The 18,280-nt window shown below is 37.4% G+C and overlaps 1 long non-coding RNA gene across 5 annotated transcripts in view; it reads right to left on the minus strand.

The window, feature by feature from the left end:
• Positions 1-18,280, minus strand: part of LOC123381807 — a 466,019-nt gene that overhangs the window by 333,463 nt on the left and 114,276 nt on the right. Inside the window, exon 3 of one of the 5 annotated variants that reach the window (XR_006589251.1) lies at positions 10,490-13,159. The exons of the other annotated variants lie outside the window; for them this stretch is intronic. This is a non-coding gene — a long non-coding RNA (uncharacterized LOC123381807). Of the gene's footprint in view, positions 1-10,489; positions 13,160-18,280 lie in introns of those variants that run through there. 5 annotated transcript variants of the gene reach the window in all.

Here is an 18,280-nt window from a genome sequence, read left to right on the forward strand (position 1 = left end):
TTTGGGCCAGTAATATCAGGGATATTCAAATTCAAGGTCAGTTTTTTCCCCATTAAAATAGCTCCCTATTTTGACTATACACTTTCATCCTCTATGTCAAATACACCTTTAGGCAACAGCCATACTTAAAAATATATTTAAAAATTAAGATGCTGAAATAGTGATATATTTATTAAAAAAATATGGAAGGGTTTTGCAGTTAGAAAGATCTTAATGGAATTCCTCCTCTTTCAGTTAACAATTAACCCTGGGAAATTTAGTTCTTGGTTTATTTCTCTGTCGAATGGAGATATTAATTCGTACTTCATAGTATTGTTGTGAGGTACCAGAAGTAATGTTTGGATAGCACCAGACATATAGTAAATATTTAATAATTAATTGCTGTTATTATTTGCTTTTTTAAAAAATTTGTACTCATTATTATTTTTTTTTTTAATTTTTTTTCAACGTTTATTTATTTTTGGGACAGAGAGAGACAGAGCATGAACGGGGGAGGGGCAGAGAGAGAGGGAGACACAGAATCGGAAACAGGCTCCAGGCTCTGAGCCATCAGCCCACAGCCTGACGCGGGGCTCGAACTCACGGACCGCGAGATCGTGACCTGGCTGAAGTCGGACGCTTAACCGACTGCGCCACCCAGGCGCCCCTGTACTCATTATTTTGAGAGAACACGCACATGCGAGCAGGGGAAGAGCAGAGAGGGAGAGAGAGAAACCCAGGCAGCCTCCACCCTGTCAGCACAGAGGCTGATGCAGGGCTCATTCCCATGAACCCAGAGATCATGACCTGAGCCCAAACCAAGAGTTAGATGCTTAACTGAGCCACTCAGGCGCCCTGGTGTTATTATTATTTTCATTTCTACTATTGCCTATTACCTTTATTCTTAGTCTTCTAGACTGTAGTCAGTGTGAAAAAAAAGGCCTCACAATTCCATGCATATGAGATGATCTCATATCTTACAGATACTGGTATGTCTATGTTTCAAAAGTGTATTATCAGAGTGGAGAACATCTGTTTTGTACAGTCAAGAGAAGTAAAATGATGTGCAAGCCACTTTCCAACCTGTGCTCAGATTTTCCTCAAATAAGACTCCCTGAGCATCTCTGAGGACTTCAAGGTAAGAACCCTGGACCTTAGAGCCACTTTCTTCAGGAGGTGCTGTCATATTCATCTCCACCTGGGCACAACCAACCTTTCCTTTCTAGATGTCACTGCCTGTATCATTGAGTGGGAATAAAAAAGTTCTTTTGTCCATTTCTTCATTCATTAGATTTCCCAACGGCCTTCTAAATGCACAGCACCCTGCTATTTGTTGGGGATACAGCAGTTACCCAGACATAGTATTCACCCTCAAAGAACACACAAGTGAAGGAGGGAGACAATAGGATTCAACAAAAAAAATCTGTATTTAAAATATAGATTTTGAAGTCAGACAGACTTGTATAACCCAGATCTTGCTTTGATCAAGCTCCTTGATTTGGGCAAGTAATTGTATGGCTCCCAGGCTCCCTCCTGTCTGTAAAATGGGAACAGTATCTGCCATGGGTCATCAGGAGGACCTCATGAACGAATGGAAATGAATGCTTGAGCAGTGATTTGTACACAACACGTGTGTAGTAAATATTAATAGCAGTAGTAACAACGTAAAATGATTCTAATAATAGTTATATTTGTATTATTATCCATTTATCTGATGCAGCCAGCACAGGGATCGGGGAGTATACTGAAAACTGAGGCAGGAGAAGTAAACAAAAGCCAGGTTATGATGAGTTTTGCAGAGCCCAAGGGGGCAATGGAGGATCTTTTCAGAATTTTAGAAAGAGGAGTTTTAAACAGGAGAAAACAACTTGGCCTTCTACTTCTGAAAGATTGCTTGCCCCTGGGGTGGAATTTTAAGTGCCTGCAAGCTCAGAATTGGTCTGTGCTCATGACCCACAGGTGTCCCCCTCCTTGATGTGTCGTGAAAAATTAAAATGAGGACAGTTCAGTCAACAGAGTGTCTGTGAAATTAATGAACCCCTTCGCCTTCAACACCTGGTAATTATATCTTTCAATTAAACCAACTCTCTAGCTGTCTACGATCTTATAAATTAACTCACAGCCTTACATCTTTCTCGGCAGCCAGATCATTTCAGGCCTCAAACCTAAGAGGCCAGAGATAAAGAGTGAGGTCAGGGAGGCCGAATGATGGGCCTCATTTCAAATATAGGGCTCTCTTTTGCTTATTACAGAGGGACCAGAGTTTTTTTTCCTTCTCAGCTTGGCCACCAGAAGCAAAAAAAATCACTTTTCATGTAACTAATAATCAGTTTGAACTGTATTTGAGCATGTCCCATGACTCACTGAAAGAGAGGAATTGAACTAATGAAGTCTGTTCAGTCTAATTCAGATACATTCAGTTATTCATGAAATTTTTGAGAGTAAGGGCATTTTCTAGAGATAGAAGAAATGATGCTCTGGGAGGGATGGTTCATCTCTGCCATGAAAAAAAACAACAACTATGGTTTAAAAAACATTGAGTTTACATATATATCCATTGATTCTTCATCTACCAATTTTTTCTGTTTTTAACATGTGCAAAGCAGTGCACTACAGGCAGGGGTGTATGGGTAGTAGATGGAACAGAGTTCGAGCTGGTACACTTTGTAAGAAGGAGAGTTGATGTGATGAAATAAGTAAGGCTCACACTACAAGGGTTCTGTAATGCTGTCTTGTCTAGGAAGTTTGCAGTTTGTCTTAAAAGCTAAGAGAAGCTGTGTAAGGATATCAAAAAAAGTTTTCATGGCTCTCATGGTCATTGTATTTTTCATGTTATCTTTACCCTCCTTGCAGAGGTGGTAAGACTGGACATGGAAAGACAGGTTTGAAGATTCCTATGAAAGTTCAAGAGTACTAGAAAAAGGACAGTGGAGATAGAACTGTAGAGTCACAGACTCAGTGACTGATGGGAGTTGCATGGTGAGGAGGGGAATATTTTTAAATGTCTTCTAAGTAAAATAAGTCAGAGAAAGAACACTGCACGATCTCACTTAATATGTGAATAAACAACAACAAAAAAACCCACCTCATTCATTCTTCACAGATGACATGATACTCTACACGGAAAACCTGAAAGACTCCACCAAAAAACTGCTAGAACTGATACATGAATTCAGCAAAATTGCAGGATATAAAATCAACATACAGCAATCAGTTGCATTTCTATACACAAATAATGAAGTAGCAAGAGAAATCAAGGAATCAATCCTATTTACAATTGCAACAAAAACCATAAAATATCTAGGAATAAACCATTTAACCAGAGAGGTAAAAGATCTGTACACTGAAAACTACAGAAAGTTTATGAAAGAAATTGAAGACACAAAAAAGTGGAAAAACATTGCACGCTCATGGATCAGAAGAACAATTATTGTTAAAATGTCAATACTACCCAAAACAATCTACATATTCAATGCAATCCCGATCAAAATAACACCATCACTCTTCACAGAGCTAGAAAAAACAATTCTAAAATTTGTATGGAACCAGAAAAGACCCCAAATAGCTGAAGTAACATTGAAAAAGAAAACGAAAGCTGGAGGCATCACAATTCTGGACTTCAAGCTGTATTACAAAGCTATAATCATCAAGACAGTATGGTACTGGCTCAAAAACAGATACATAGATCAACGGGACAGAATAGAGAACTCAGAAATGAACCCACAAATGTATGGCCAACTAATCTTTGACAAAGCAGGAAAGAATGTCCAATGGAAAAAAGTATATTCAGCAAATGGTACTGGGAAAACTGGACAGTGACATGCAGAAGAATGAACCTGAACCACTTTCTTACACCATACACAAAAATAAACTCAAAATAGATGAAAGACCTAAATGTTAGACAGGAGACCATCAAAATCCTGGAAGAGAAGCAACAACCTCCTTAACCTTGGCCACAGCAACTTCTTACTAGACATGTTTCTAGAGGCAAGAGAAACAAAAGCAAAAATGAACTCTTGAGACCTCATCAAGACAAAAATCTTCTGCACAGCAAAGGAAACAATCAACAAAACTAATAGGCAACCAACGGAATGGGAGAAGATATTTGCAAATGACATATTGGATAAAAAAATCTATAAAGAACTTACCAAACTCAACATCAAAAAAATAAGTACTCCAGTGAAGAAATGGGCAAAATACATGAACAGACACTTTTTCAAAGAAGACATCCAGATGGCTAACAGACAAATGAAAAGATGCTCAACATTACTCATCGTTAGGGAAATACAAATCAAAACCACAATGAGGGGTGCCATTGAGCAATGAGTTGGTTAAGTGTCTGCCTTTGGTTCAGGTCATAATCTCATGGTTCATGAGTTTGAGCCCCACATGAGGCTCTCTGCTGTCAGTGCAGAGACTGTTAAAGATTTTCTGTCACCTTCTCTCTCTGTCCCTGCCCCACTCACACTCTTTTTTTCTTAAAAATAAATAAGCAAACTTAAAAATTAAAAAAAAAAAAGCACAATGAGATACCACATCATACCAGTCAGAATCGCTGAATTTAACAACTCAGGAAACAACAGATGTTCACAAGGATGTGGAGAAAGGGGAATACTTTTACACTGCTGGTGGGAATGCAAACTGGTGCAGCCGCTCTGGAAAAGAGCATTGAGGTTCCTCAGAAAAATAAAAATAGAGCTATGATCCAGCAATTGCACTTGTAGGCATTTATCCAAAGGAAACAAAAATGCTGAATTTAAGGGGCCAATGCACCCCAATGTTTATAGCAGCACTATCAACTATAGTCAAATTATGGAAAGAGCCCAAATGTCCATTGACTGATGAATGGACAAAGATATGGTGTGTGTGTACATATATATATATATATATACACACACACATATATATATATACACACATATATATATATACACACATATATATATGTACACACACACACACACAATGGAATATTACTTGTCAATCAAAACGAATGAAATTCTGCCATTTGCAACAATGTAGATGAAACTAGAATGTATTATGCTAAGTGAAATAAGTCAGAGAAAGATAAATATATGATTTCATTCCTATGTGGAATTTAAGAAACGTTTAAAACAGATGAACATAGGGGAATGGAAGGAAAGTAAGATAAAAAAGAGAGGGAGGCAAACCATAAGAGACTCTTAGATACAGAGAACAACCTGAGGGTTGCTGGAAGGGTGTTGCATGGGGGGATGAACTAAATGGGCGATGGACATTAAGGAGGGCACTTGTTGGGATGAGCACTGGGTGTTATATGTAAGTGAATCACTAAATTCTACTCTGAAACCATTATTACACTATGTTATCTAACTTATATTTAAATTAAAAAAAAGATAAATGAAAACACACACATTAAACAGAAAACAGATTGGTGGTTGCCAGAGGTGGAGGGTAGAAGTGAGGGAAATGGGTGAAGGTGGTCAAAGGGTACAAACCACCAGTTATAAGTAAGTTCTGGGGATGTCATGTACAATGTGGTGACTATAGCAACCAACACGGTATTGTATATTTGAAAATGACCAAGAGAGTAGGTCCTAAGGGTTGTCATCACAAGAAAAAAGACTAACTGTGTGAGGTGATGGATGTTGACTCTACTTATTGTAGTGATTATTTCCCAATATATATGTATATCAAATCATTATGATGTACACCTTAAACTTATACAATGTTATATGTCAGTTATATCTCAACAAAACTGGAGAAAAAATTTAAATATTAAATTAAAAAAATGACTACTAGCTTCCTGGCTTGAATTACAATGTAGTTGCACAACATGTTACCATCTACTTCTGGAAAAGGGTCCCTAAAATAAAGGTGCAGGGCTCCTTAGAAGAGGGGGTGGCTGTCATTTATAACAGGTCTATCAAATGGATCATGGAGGCAGAGTCTTCTCTGATATTCTGAAAACTGAACTCAAGTATTGGAACTATTGTGTATGAAAATCAGTCTTCTATTTAGTAATATATAGCATATATGAATATATATGAATAACTCATGAGACTTATGTAGAAAATATAAATATTATTTTCAGAATTCTTGCTTCATTTTCTAATACTAAAAATGCTGTAAACATTGATTCATAGATGAATACACAGAAATTAAAGAGTTAAAATGAATTGGTATAAACACAGTGTTAAAACCAGTCTTCTTCATTTGAATCCTCTACTCTTTCCACAGGAACGTGGACTTGTACCATTAGCTACAGGTATTTAGGGACCACTGACTACCAATGCAGATCTACTATGACCTGTGAAGTTTAGTCTTGTCAAATTCAGGGTTTCATCACTTCATCAGTCTTTGAATCTAAGGAGACAAAAATGCTCTTGAGAAGGACTACATTGGAGAAATCAGTTGTGCCTTTCATATCTTCTAAAGTAAGGTGAGACAGGCAAGTCTTCTGAAGTAAGAATTCTGGAAAGTAGCATTTATGGCCTTGTAATCTCATCCTCAAAACAATATGATGTAATTTGCTCATATAGCTGGGACATTCCAGGGGCCATATCTCTACCTATCACTCATGGACTGGCACAGAAAAATCTGATCTTTAGGCAACTGACCCCAACATCATTTTCTATGTCTCTGGACCTTCCCTGACATTTGACATTATTACTTAATTCTCCGGCATTGTCTGAGCTCTAGTTTCCATATCTGCCCTCTTTCTGAGGAAAAGATTGCATCAGCCTAAGGTTTATAACCTCTTAAACTTCACTGTGAATGTAGAAGGGAAACTCAGCAAATGCTATTATTGGACATTTTATAACCCAACACTTAATGGAGCAAAGTACGGTAGTCCAGATCCAGGGTGTATGTTCTCAATGCTTATCTAGATTAAATATGATGGCAAAAAACAGGCAGTGATCTGGGGATATGAAGACATATGATAAATCTCCAAATTTCTTTAAAAGGCTTTGAAGTCAGCCGTATCTGGATCCAAATCCTACTTAACTCAAAGACTGTAGGCAATTTATCTAACTTCTCTAAGCATCAGTTTTCCTGTCTGTAAAACAGAGTTAATGAAGAGGACTCAATAAAAGAATGTATGTGAAACCCCTGATATAATATCTAGCACCTTCCCTATTTACCAGATTTTGACTTGATGATCTCTGCTGTCCAACATTCACCTTACTTATCTTCAGTAATTCATGAATTATAGCAATTATAATGGCTTAATTATAAACTTTTAGGGGCGCCTGGGTGGCGCAGTCGGTTAAGCGTCCGACTTCAGCCAGGTCACGATCTCACGTTCTGGGAGTTCGAGCCCCGCGTCAGGCTCTGGGCGGATGGCTCAGAGCCTGCAGCCTGCTTCCGATTCTGTGTCTCCCTCTCTCTCTGCCCCTCCCCCGTTCATGCTCTGTCTCTCTCTGTCCCAAAAATAAATAAACGTTGAAAAAAAAATTTAAAAAAAAATAAACTTTTACTAATTTTTCCATGAGTTTTATAGCATAATAATATAATTGGCTAGCATTTGTTGATTATTTACTCTCTGCCAGGCACTGCACTAAATTTTTCCCATGCATCTATCACCAGTAATGATAACAATAATCAGAGGATGTGCTATTATCACTCACCTCCTTCTTTTAAAAGATGAGATCACTGGGTTTCAGAGATGCCAAGTGAATTATAAAACCACAAAACTAAAAACTCCAGAAAATGGGATTTAATGGGACTGAAAACCACAGCTATTAGACTCAGCTAAATTGTATGGACTACTATTCATTTTTTTTTAACATCCCTCAAAATAGTATTAAATGTTTCTTAAAAATTTCCTGTAACTAGACTTTTCTCTAAGTCAGACTTTATCATTTTTAGACTAGATATTCTACATCCTTCGGTCCAAATCAGTAAGCATCCTGGAGAACACACTGATGAGGTTTTTTTGTAAGGGTATGTCTTGTATGTTTTTCATAAGCCAGAGGAAATGGCTGTATGAAAGGATTATGATTACTTATTTCTTTACTTTTCCTAAAGGAGGCAGGATCTGCATTTATTCTAGGACAATATCAGAACCTAGTTACCTTACAGGACACGTGTTGTGTGCAGCCACAGGTTTTAGAAGCAGATGGCCTGTGCTAAACTGTGTATGTATGAATTAGCTCTGGGAATAACTTCTGCTCAGGGTATAAAAGAAATTAGGAGGTGAGCCAAATTAAAATTAGGCAGCAGCCTTATGCAAAATTGTACTCTTATGCCTCCTCCTCCTACTGTGTATATGTGTATATGCATGTCCTAAATACGTGCATGCACATGTGTTCACACACACACACACACACACACACACACACATACACACACACATATACACACACACATATCCATACATATGTCTTGGAAATCCACTCTGTACTCCAGAAAAGTCAAAACAGTGTTTCCTTGGCATTCAAGGCAGTGGACTAATAGACATTATCTGTAGGGTTTCAGTCCAGTTTGAATATACCTGATGGATGTAAGACGTTGAAAAATTCACTTAACATTTCTGGGTCAAATATATGTCATCTGTAAAATAAGGTTACTGAGGAAGATTATCTTTGCTTCCTGTTATATTTAATGTTGTGAGCACAGGAGTCTATAAACCTAATACTACCTAATACTGCAGAATTGGACTATCTTCACATAACTAATCCCCATTTCCTGATCCTCCAATCTACCAATAACATTCCTGTCTATAGCTTTAGAATATTGGATGAATCGATTTGCAGACTGTAGTAGTGTGTAAAAAACACAGAGTCACATTCAGGCTCTCTGTACCCATACCCTACACAATTTTACTGTCTGTCTAGTCCTTAAACCTGAACTGGCCTTATGATTTGTTCTGACCAAGAGATAGTCATGGAGTTGATATGGTGTAAGTACCATAGCCTAGGCATCAAAATATTTTGTATGTTTCTACTCTTCTATGAAACCTGACAAGATACCAAAAAAATACCCCCAGAAAACCAAAACCAAAACCAAACTCAGTGTAATGTGCTGGAAGATAAGAGACCATATGCAGTAGAGCTGAGTCATTATAGCTGAAGTCATGAGATATAAACCAATCCTCAAGCCGTGTGACAGTTGACCACAACTGCATGAGTGTGCTCAGATGAGACCAGAAGAAAAATTTCAGCTGAGCCCAGACCCCCAGAATTGTTGACCCACAGAATTATGAGCTAAATTAACAGTAGTTGTTTAAAGCTCAGTTTTTCAGAATGGTTTGTTATGCAGCAAAATCCAACTGATACATGGAGCTTTCTACTTGGCTTTTCTTTTATGGAGATCTTTACACATAGTTCAAGACTTGGTTGAATTCTGTTTCTTCAAAAAGTCTACTCTTGTAATTTCAAGCTACATTGAACATATCCATTCACTGAACAAATACCTAGTGATTGTTCATTAGTATCTTACTAGTAATAAACTTTGGTACTTCATCCCATTAAATAGTGCCTGCACTAGATTATCTGTTAGCATTTTACCATATTAGGCCATTTCCTGTATCATAGCAACTAGAAGGCAAAAATCCACTAAACTTTTTGTCAGCCCATTCAAATTTAGGTTTTTACCAGTGAGAAGTACTGGCAAGCTATTTGGTAAGTACAAATGAAAGAGAAGCCATTATCATTCTGGAAGCAGCTGATGCTAGACAAAGCAAGTGTGACATTTTGTCAGTGACTTTCATATATTCTCCTATAAACTGCTTACTTCAGTGGTCCTAGTGGCTGATATAATGGATAGAAATTATCTGAGATTCTTGTACTTCTTGGATTTCTAAGTAGTATCAGCATCTTCCCTCACCATTTCTACCTCTGTCTTCAAATGTTCTGTTAGAATTTAATTCCCTGTGTTAAATTCCTTCTGTTTGCAATATCTAGATTGGTTCCTACTTCCCACACTGAGCCTGGAGAGGTTTTTCAACATATACTTTAAAAAAAATTTTTTTTTACGGTTTTATTTTTGATAGAGACAGAGCACAAGTGGGGGAGGGGCAGAGAGAGAGGGAGACACAGAATTCAAAGCAGACTCCAGGCTCTGAGCTGTCAGCACAGAGTCCAATGCGGGGCTCAAACTCACAAACTGTGAGATCATGACCTGAGACGAATTTGGACGCCCTACTGACTGAGCCACCCAGGCGCCCCCACAACATATACTTTTTAAAATATATAACTTAATTATTTAGAGCTAATATAGGTCAAGTAAGTAACTGTAAGTAACATGGTTCATCACTCTGATTTTCTTTTTAAAAGGGTAGATTGAGGGGCACCTGGTGGCTCAGTCAGTTGAGCATCCGACTTTGGCTCAGGTCGTGATCTCATGGTTTGTGGGTTCAAGCACAGCATCGGGCTCGGTGCTGACAGCTGGGAGCCTGCTTCAGATTCTGTGTCTCCCTCTCTCTCTCTGCCCCTCCCTCACTCACAATCTCTCTCTCTCTCTCTCTCTCTCTCTCTCTCTCTCTCAAAAATAAATAAACATTAAAAAAAAATTTTTAAAGGGTAGATTGAGATCCAGAGAAATGAAATGACTTATCCAAGTCAATTGTGATTTACTGTCACAGCTGAGGTTGCTATGGTCACTTATTGGCATAATCAGACCTGCAAAGGCACAGCTTAGAATAAAACATGGAGCCAGATGTTCATTTAATAGTAGTCCAGGTTCTGTGGGGGGCAATGAAGGACAGCTAGGACTGTGGTGGAAAGTAGGGACCAGTAAGAGTACAGGGCTTCAGGAACATCCAACCTCACTAAAGAAGAACAACTTCATCTAAATCTGGTGTATGTATATGGCTTCCTCTTAATATTTCATTAAAAATAAAATGGATTACTTTTCAAACTATCATATTGATTGGGCTATATGTTGCTTGCAGCATTAGACATGATTGATGATAGAGTAGGGAACATGTTTTTTAAAGCGTTTCTCATTTTTTTTGACCAACTGTGAGGAACAGATGACATAGGACAAGTTGTGTATATAATAAGCTGTATATGTAGCCACAACATAATCAGGAATATATGACATACAATAAGTTACATATACAATAGGCTGTATATGTAGCTGTAAAACCATCACCACAATCACATGTAACAAATATTTCCATCACATTCAAAAGGTTTCCTGTGCCCTCTGTAATCCATTGTTACTTTCATCTATTCTATCTTAGTTTGCATTTTCTAGAATGCAATTATATAAATGGAATCATATACAATGTACATTTTTTTCTGCTTTCACTCAGCATAACGTTTTTGAGATTCATCCATGTTTTTGCACACATCATTAGTTTGTTCCTTTGTGTAAGAGTATTCTATTGTAGGAAATACAAGAATCTGTCTATTCATTCACCTGCAAAGGGACATTTGGATTTTCAGTTTTTTGACCATTACAAAAAAAGGCTGCTATACACACTCATGTACAAAGATTTGTGTGGACACAGTATTTCATTTATTTGAGATATAGAGAATATGAGTATCTGGGTCTCATGGCCAATATGCATTCAGCTTTGTAAGAACCAAAAACCTATTTGCAAGGTGGCTGTACCATTTTACACCCTACCAATAATTTATAAGGGCTACAGTTGCTCCACATACTCACCAATACTTCGCACTATCATTCTTTTTAGTTTTAGCCATATTCATAGTTAATAGTATCTCATTTAAAAATAACTGAAGACCATATTTTATTCGGATTCTTTTAGTTTTCACCTAACATCTTTTTGTTTTGTCTTGTTGTAAGTGTTCCGGAATCCATTTAAGGATACCCTATTATATTTGGTCACCATATCTACTTAGGCTCATCTTGTCAGGAACAGTTGCTCAGACTTTGTTTCTGGCCTTGGCAGTTTTTGGTACTGGTCAGGAATTTTGTAGAGTGTTCTTCATTTGGGATTTGTCTGATGTTTTCAAGATTAGGTGAAATGGCAATTCATGATTCAAGTGGAATTGTGGGTTCTGAGGTGGAAGGCCACAAGGGTAAAGCATCATTCTTATCACATCATGTGAAGAGTGCATGCCAGCCACATGATTTATCACCACTGATGTTAATTTTCATCACCTGGCTGTGCTAAGTTTCTTCATGGTGAGGTTCTTTCCTCCCCTTTTAACATTGTACTTTCTGCAACTACACACTTGAGGAGTTAGGAGTTATGCTTTATCACCCTGGAGTATGTATACAAATTTTTCTGTTTTGAGAGAGAAAGTGTGCATGTGTGCACATGCACAAGAGCAGCTGGGGTGGGGAGAGAGAGAGGGACAGAGGGAGAGAGAGGGGATCCAAGGCAGGCTCTGTGATGACAGCAGGAAACCTGATGCTGGGCTCAAACTCTTGCACTATGAGATCTTGACGGAGCTGAAGTCGAATGCTTAACCAGCTGAGTCCCCCAGTCATCTCGTACACAAATTATTTTGAATTCTTCTGCATTGAAGATATGTCTATTATCTCCAATTTACTTATTTATTCAATCAGTTATTTTTACAGATTTTTTGTTGTTGTTGTTGTTATTCTTCCCTGTCTCTTTGTTGCTAAATGCTACTGATAGTATGTACTTTAAATAAGATTTAATGGTGGAAGCAAATTGTATATCTATCTATCCCTGATATCTAATATTGTTCAACGAACTTAGTATGTGCTTGGTCAATCTATATTAAATGAATGAACTAAACCCAGAAGAAAAGTATCTATTATTGAACTCAAAGTCCTAGAGAGACAAGAACAAATCTTTGTCATCAAAAAGCTTTCAATGGGATACTGACTCAAATTCTAATAACAACGATGCAAATAGTTTTACTATTTGAGCATTTAATATGTGAAAACCACCATGAAAGAGTTGTACTACATTAACTCAATTAGTACTAACAAAACCCCCATCATACACTTGAAACTGAAGTCCAGTGAAGTTAATTGAATTGCCCAAGATTTTACAGCCGATTAATAGCAGAACCAGATTTCAATCTCAATTCTCATTTTCTTACAAACTCTGCCCTTCACCATTGCTGTGTACAACAGTGTTTCTGCTACCAGTTGATAGTGGCATTATAATAAGGCTTTGAAAGAATATTAGTTGAAGTAAGTGAAGATTTTAAGACCAAAGAACTAGGTGAGAATCAGGCTGTACCATGCAACAGCTCTGTGAAATTATACCATAGGCTTCAACTTGTTGAATCTCAACTTGTTGAATCTGGAAAAGATAAGGGAAATAATAACACTCTTTATGGTCTTATTAGGATGAAATGTGATTTGTTACATTTAGTTAGTAGTGTGTTTTCCTTTTATTCCTTACTGTAGCTTAGAGAAACTGAAAATCAGTAAGCTTTTCTGTCCTCCCTTTAAACATTTTATTTCCTTACTTTTCTCTCTGACATTTTTTGTTTAATTTCCTATAAGTGATGGTCCATGAGACATCAAATTCTATCTGGCTGGCTAAAGAGAAAGGAATAAAATTTATTAATGTTAAGCCTATATTGATCCCAAAACTTCACGGATGATCTGGAAGCAACTCATTGGTCTTTGAGCCCCTCATTTTGAACTACAGAATTTGTTCTTAAGTAAAGAGAACATCTTGGTAATAGAAAATTGCAGTTGATAAAACATAATCATCATCTTTAACTGTAGATTTAGAGTGGTCAAATGGGGCAGTTCAGCATCGTGTGTAAGAGTGTGAACTCTGGAATAAGATGGATACACATAGCATTACCACTTCCTTATCTGGAAAACTGGGATCAAAAGCAACCATCAGCATCAAATGATTTTTATAAGTTTATACGCCTATTCAACAAATACTGATTGAGTCCTCTTCCAGGAAATTAAGATAAAACAATGAACAAAGCAGACAAAAAAATCCCTATAATCAGGAAAGGAGGAAAATGGAATTCATAAGCCCAGCTGCTTGTAGGTTGATAGATGTAGTAGTGCGATTTTATGGACATTTTTTCCTGACTATGGCAAAAAGTAAATGTTTTGAGGAACTCTAATAGACAGGATATTTAATGCTAGGTTCTATAATGAACAGGTCCAAAACTTTAGTAGCTTAACACAACAAAAGTTATTTCTTGCTCGCAACACATTCCAACATGTCAGGTTAGCATGGGGGCTCTGGAGAGAAGCCTCTGGTCCATAACATCATTTGGAAACCAAGGGCTGACAGAGAAACTCTAATCTTCAGTGACCTTCAGTTCATGGCACTGGAGAGTGACCTGAGCATTTATATCCTTCCAGCGGATAGGGAATAAGACAGAGTGGGAGATCATGCAGGACATTTTATGGGCATTCCTGGGTAGGACAGGTAGGACAGTATTCAATCACACAGCCCCAATTAACTACAGGCTGGGATGGAAAATGTAGCTTTTCTTGTGCCCAAAAGGAAAATGAAACAGGTTGGGTAAACTCATAGCATTGTCTGTATCATGAACCAAATGGGATAATGTTTGTAAAGCACCTGGTGCTGCCTGGCACATAATAAAACTTCAATAAATGGTAGCTATTAGTACTACTGGGATTTTAATTTGTTAGAATATAATGTGCTTTTACTGAATTTAGGTAATTACAGAATGGAACAGTTTGCTCTGTGTCAACCCATTTGATTATAAGAATAGCAATACCATATTACATTTTCATTCCATTTTATTGTTTATAAAGCAGTTACATAGACATGATCTCATTTTGTTTTCATTTTTTCTTCCCAGTACTATATGAAATAGGTAGATAATATTCCTATTTTAAATATGATCAAATGTTCTCAGAGAGTAGTATACTATGGCTAAGATATTATAACTAATAAATGATAGAAACAGGATTCAAGTCCATTTTTGTTTTGGTTTTTAAACTCCAACATCAAAGTTTATCTTATTACACCATGCTGCCCCCAAATCACTAAAATCTACAACTGTTCTTTACTGCTGAAGGTTTTTTTTTATTTTATTTTTTATTTTTTTAAAATTTACATCCAAATTAGTTAGCATACAGTGAAACAATGATTTCAGGAGTAAATTCCTTAATGCCCCTTACCCATTTAGCCCATCCCTCCTCCCACAATCCCTCCAGAAACCCTCAGTTTGTTCTCCATATTTATGAGTCTCTTCTGTTTTGTCTCCCTCCCTGTTTTTGTATTATTTTTGTTTCCCTTCCCTTATGTTCATCTGCTTTGTCTCTTAAAGTCCTCATATGAGTGAAGTCATATGATTTTTGTCTTTCTCTGGCTAATTTCACTTAGCATAATACTCTTCAGTTCCATCCATGTAGTTGCAAATGGCAAGATTCCATTCTTTTTGATTGCTGAGTAATGCTCCGTTGTGTGTGTATATACACACACACGTGTGTGTGTGTGTGTGTGTGTGTGTGTGTGTGTGTGTGTATGTATATATACACACACCACATCTTCTTTATCCATTCATCCATCAATGGACATTTGGGCCCTTTCCATACTTCGGCTATTGTTGATAGTGCTGTTATAAACATGGGTTGCATGTGTCCCTTCGAAACAGCACACCTGTATCCCATGGATAAATGCCTAGTAGTGCAATTGCTGGGTTGTAGGGTAGTTCTATTTTTAGTTTTTTGAGGAAGCTCCATACTGTTTTCCAGAGTGGCTGCACCAGCTTGCATTGCCACCAACAGTGCAAAAGAGATCCTCTTTCTCCGCATCCTCACCCACATCTGTTGTTGCTTGAGTTGTTAATGTTAACCATTCTGACAGGTGTAAGGTGGTATCTCATTGTGGTTTTGATTTGTATTTCCCTGATGATGAGTGATGTTGAGCATTTTTTCATGTGTCGGTTGGCCCTCTGGATGTCTTCCTTGGAGAAGTGTCTATTCATGTCTTTTGCCCATTTCTTCACTGAATTATTTGTTTTTTGGGTGTTGAGTTTGATAAGTTCTTTGTAGATTTTGGATACTAACCCTTTATCTGATATGTCATTTGCAAATATCTTCTCCCATTCTGTTGGTTGCCTTTTAGTTTTGCTGATTGTTTCCTTTGCTGTGCAGCAGCCTTTTATTTTTGATGAGGTCCCAGTAGTTCATTTTTGCTTTTGTTTCCCTTGCCTCCAGAGACGTGTTGAGTAAGAAGCTGCCGTGGGCAAGATCAAAGAGGTGTTTGCCTGCTTTCTCCTAAAGGATTTTGATGGCTTCCTGTCTTAGGTTTAGGTCTTTCATCCATTTTGAGTTTATTTTTGTGTATGGTGTAAGAAAGTGGTCCAGGTTCATTCTTCTGCATGTCGCCGTCCAATGTTCCCAGCACCACTTGCTGAAGAGACTGCCTTTACTCCATTGGATATTCTTTCCTGCTTTGTCAAAGATTAGCTGCCCATACGTTTGTGGGTCCATTTCTGGGTTCTCTAGTCTGTTCCATTGATCTGAGTGTCTGTTCTTGTGCCATCTATTGCTGAAGGTTTAACTATGATGCCAGTGAAATCTTGGCTATTTGAGCTCCCAAGTTTGTTCTTTCTTATCACCATGGAATATCCTTCATAAGTTCCTAATAGTGCACTTCTTATTTCAGAAGAATGCACACTTCCAAAAAAATTAAAAATTTTGGATAGCATATATTAAGGGATTTGAAAAACTAGATCATGTCCAGCAAAGAAAAAGTAAGAACATGAGATGATCTAGAAACAAAATTAAATAAGTAATTTGTGGTAAACTGTATACATTTATGTAGCAGAATAAAAGATCAACAAAGACTTAGATATTGCACTTAAGTATTTGAAGGACCCCAGAGGAGGGTGCAGTTCTGTGTTCCCCATAGTTATAATTTCTATACTCTGGATCTCTGAATTATTTAAAAGTCTGTTTTCATCTTGAAGTCTCTACTGATTAGTACAGTGCCTAACAGAGCAGGGACTCAGAAAACGTTAAGAAGTAGGCTGATGATACTTTTCATGTATAGTAGGAAACCATCAGAAAAAACAAATGTCTTCTCCTTGTAAAGAAGAGACGTTGAATAAAAAGTGCTCTATGATAATGGCATAGGGCAGCTTACGAGGTGGTGAGCCTCTCTTCTCTGAACGTAAATGCATATCCATAATTCCTGCATGAAGTGGGGAACTGATAATCTCTGAGACTCTTTTGACTTTAAAATTCTCTCAACATTTTGACACAGTGTCATTTCATGAAAGACACATGGATGACCACGTGGAATGTGATTCTCCCTTCATGCATCTACAACTGAGGTGTTTATTAACAACATCCAACAAACTTCTCTAGAGGAAAGAAATCTTCCATTGGATCTTCCTAGATTGTCTTATTATTAGCTTTTTATGTTCTATCTTTGTGCTCCATTTTATCTTCTCACCTCATACAGCCCCCTTTCCCCAAGGAAGGTATCTAATTATTTCTTCAATATCCCCAGTGTTCTTCTATATATTTTCTTGGCCTAAAAGACATCTCCTATGAGGTCTTCTCACACTGTAATGATTCTCTGTGTCACAAAATACCTTTCCATTCCTTTTTTAATAAATATTTCTAAATTACTCATGTTTACACTTTTACTTCCCCTACTACTGCATCCCCATATAAGTGAGAATACATTTTTTCTCTTGATATATCTAAGCTATCATCAATTAAAATGCACCTTCCCTGGTCACATATTGTCATTAATAACCTTTTAGGTTCCAAAAGCAGTTACATAACATTTTCCAAATAGCCTCTATAAGTATTATCTTCTTTATCCTCAATAGTCCTGTGAGTCACTCAAGATATGTCTAATTAATCCCATTTGACAGATAAGAAAACTGAAGCAGAGTCAAATTAAATGACTAACCCAAAGTGAGCCAGCCTGTTTCGGAAAATTTCAGAAATAACAGACACGTCTTATTACTTTTGCCCCTGTGCTTTCTTCACCTACACGCTGTCTTGTAGGGTTACTTTCCTTTTATCTCCATGCTTCCTGATGGCATGACTTGCCTCTGCTAACTCTCTCATAAAGATTCTTCTTTCTTTTCTTTCCTTCTCCTATTGTCCTTTAAACTGGGAAACATTGCATATTAGCAGTTAAATGGAAACACAGAGACAAGCATGACACCCTGATTGAGAATCTGGGTACTTCGGTTACAAGGTCTGGCTTTAATGGAAATAGTTTTTCTATCCTCACTAAATGGTGGATGAAATTTTCATCCTAAGCATTAGGATAGCTGCCTCAGACCTACTGGAGAGGGATAAAATGGGTAGGTCCTGGAGTAAGAGTGCATTGATGAAGATAATACTCAGACACTCCCTATAATCACCTTCTGCCTACTTCCTAAAACTTCTCAAGCTGAAATATATACCTGCCTGTAGAGTGTAGCCATAACACAGGCTGTGGATC

This window comes from Felis catus, chromosome D4 (assembly GCF_018350175.1).
Source record: "Felis catus isolate Fca126 chromosome D4, F.catus_Fca126_mat1.0, whole genome shotgun sequence".
Lineage (NCBI taxonomy): Eukaryota > Metazoa > Chordata > Mammalia > Carnivora > Felidae > Felis > Felis catus.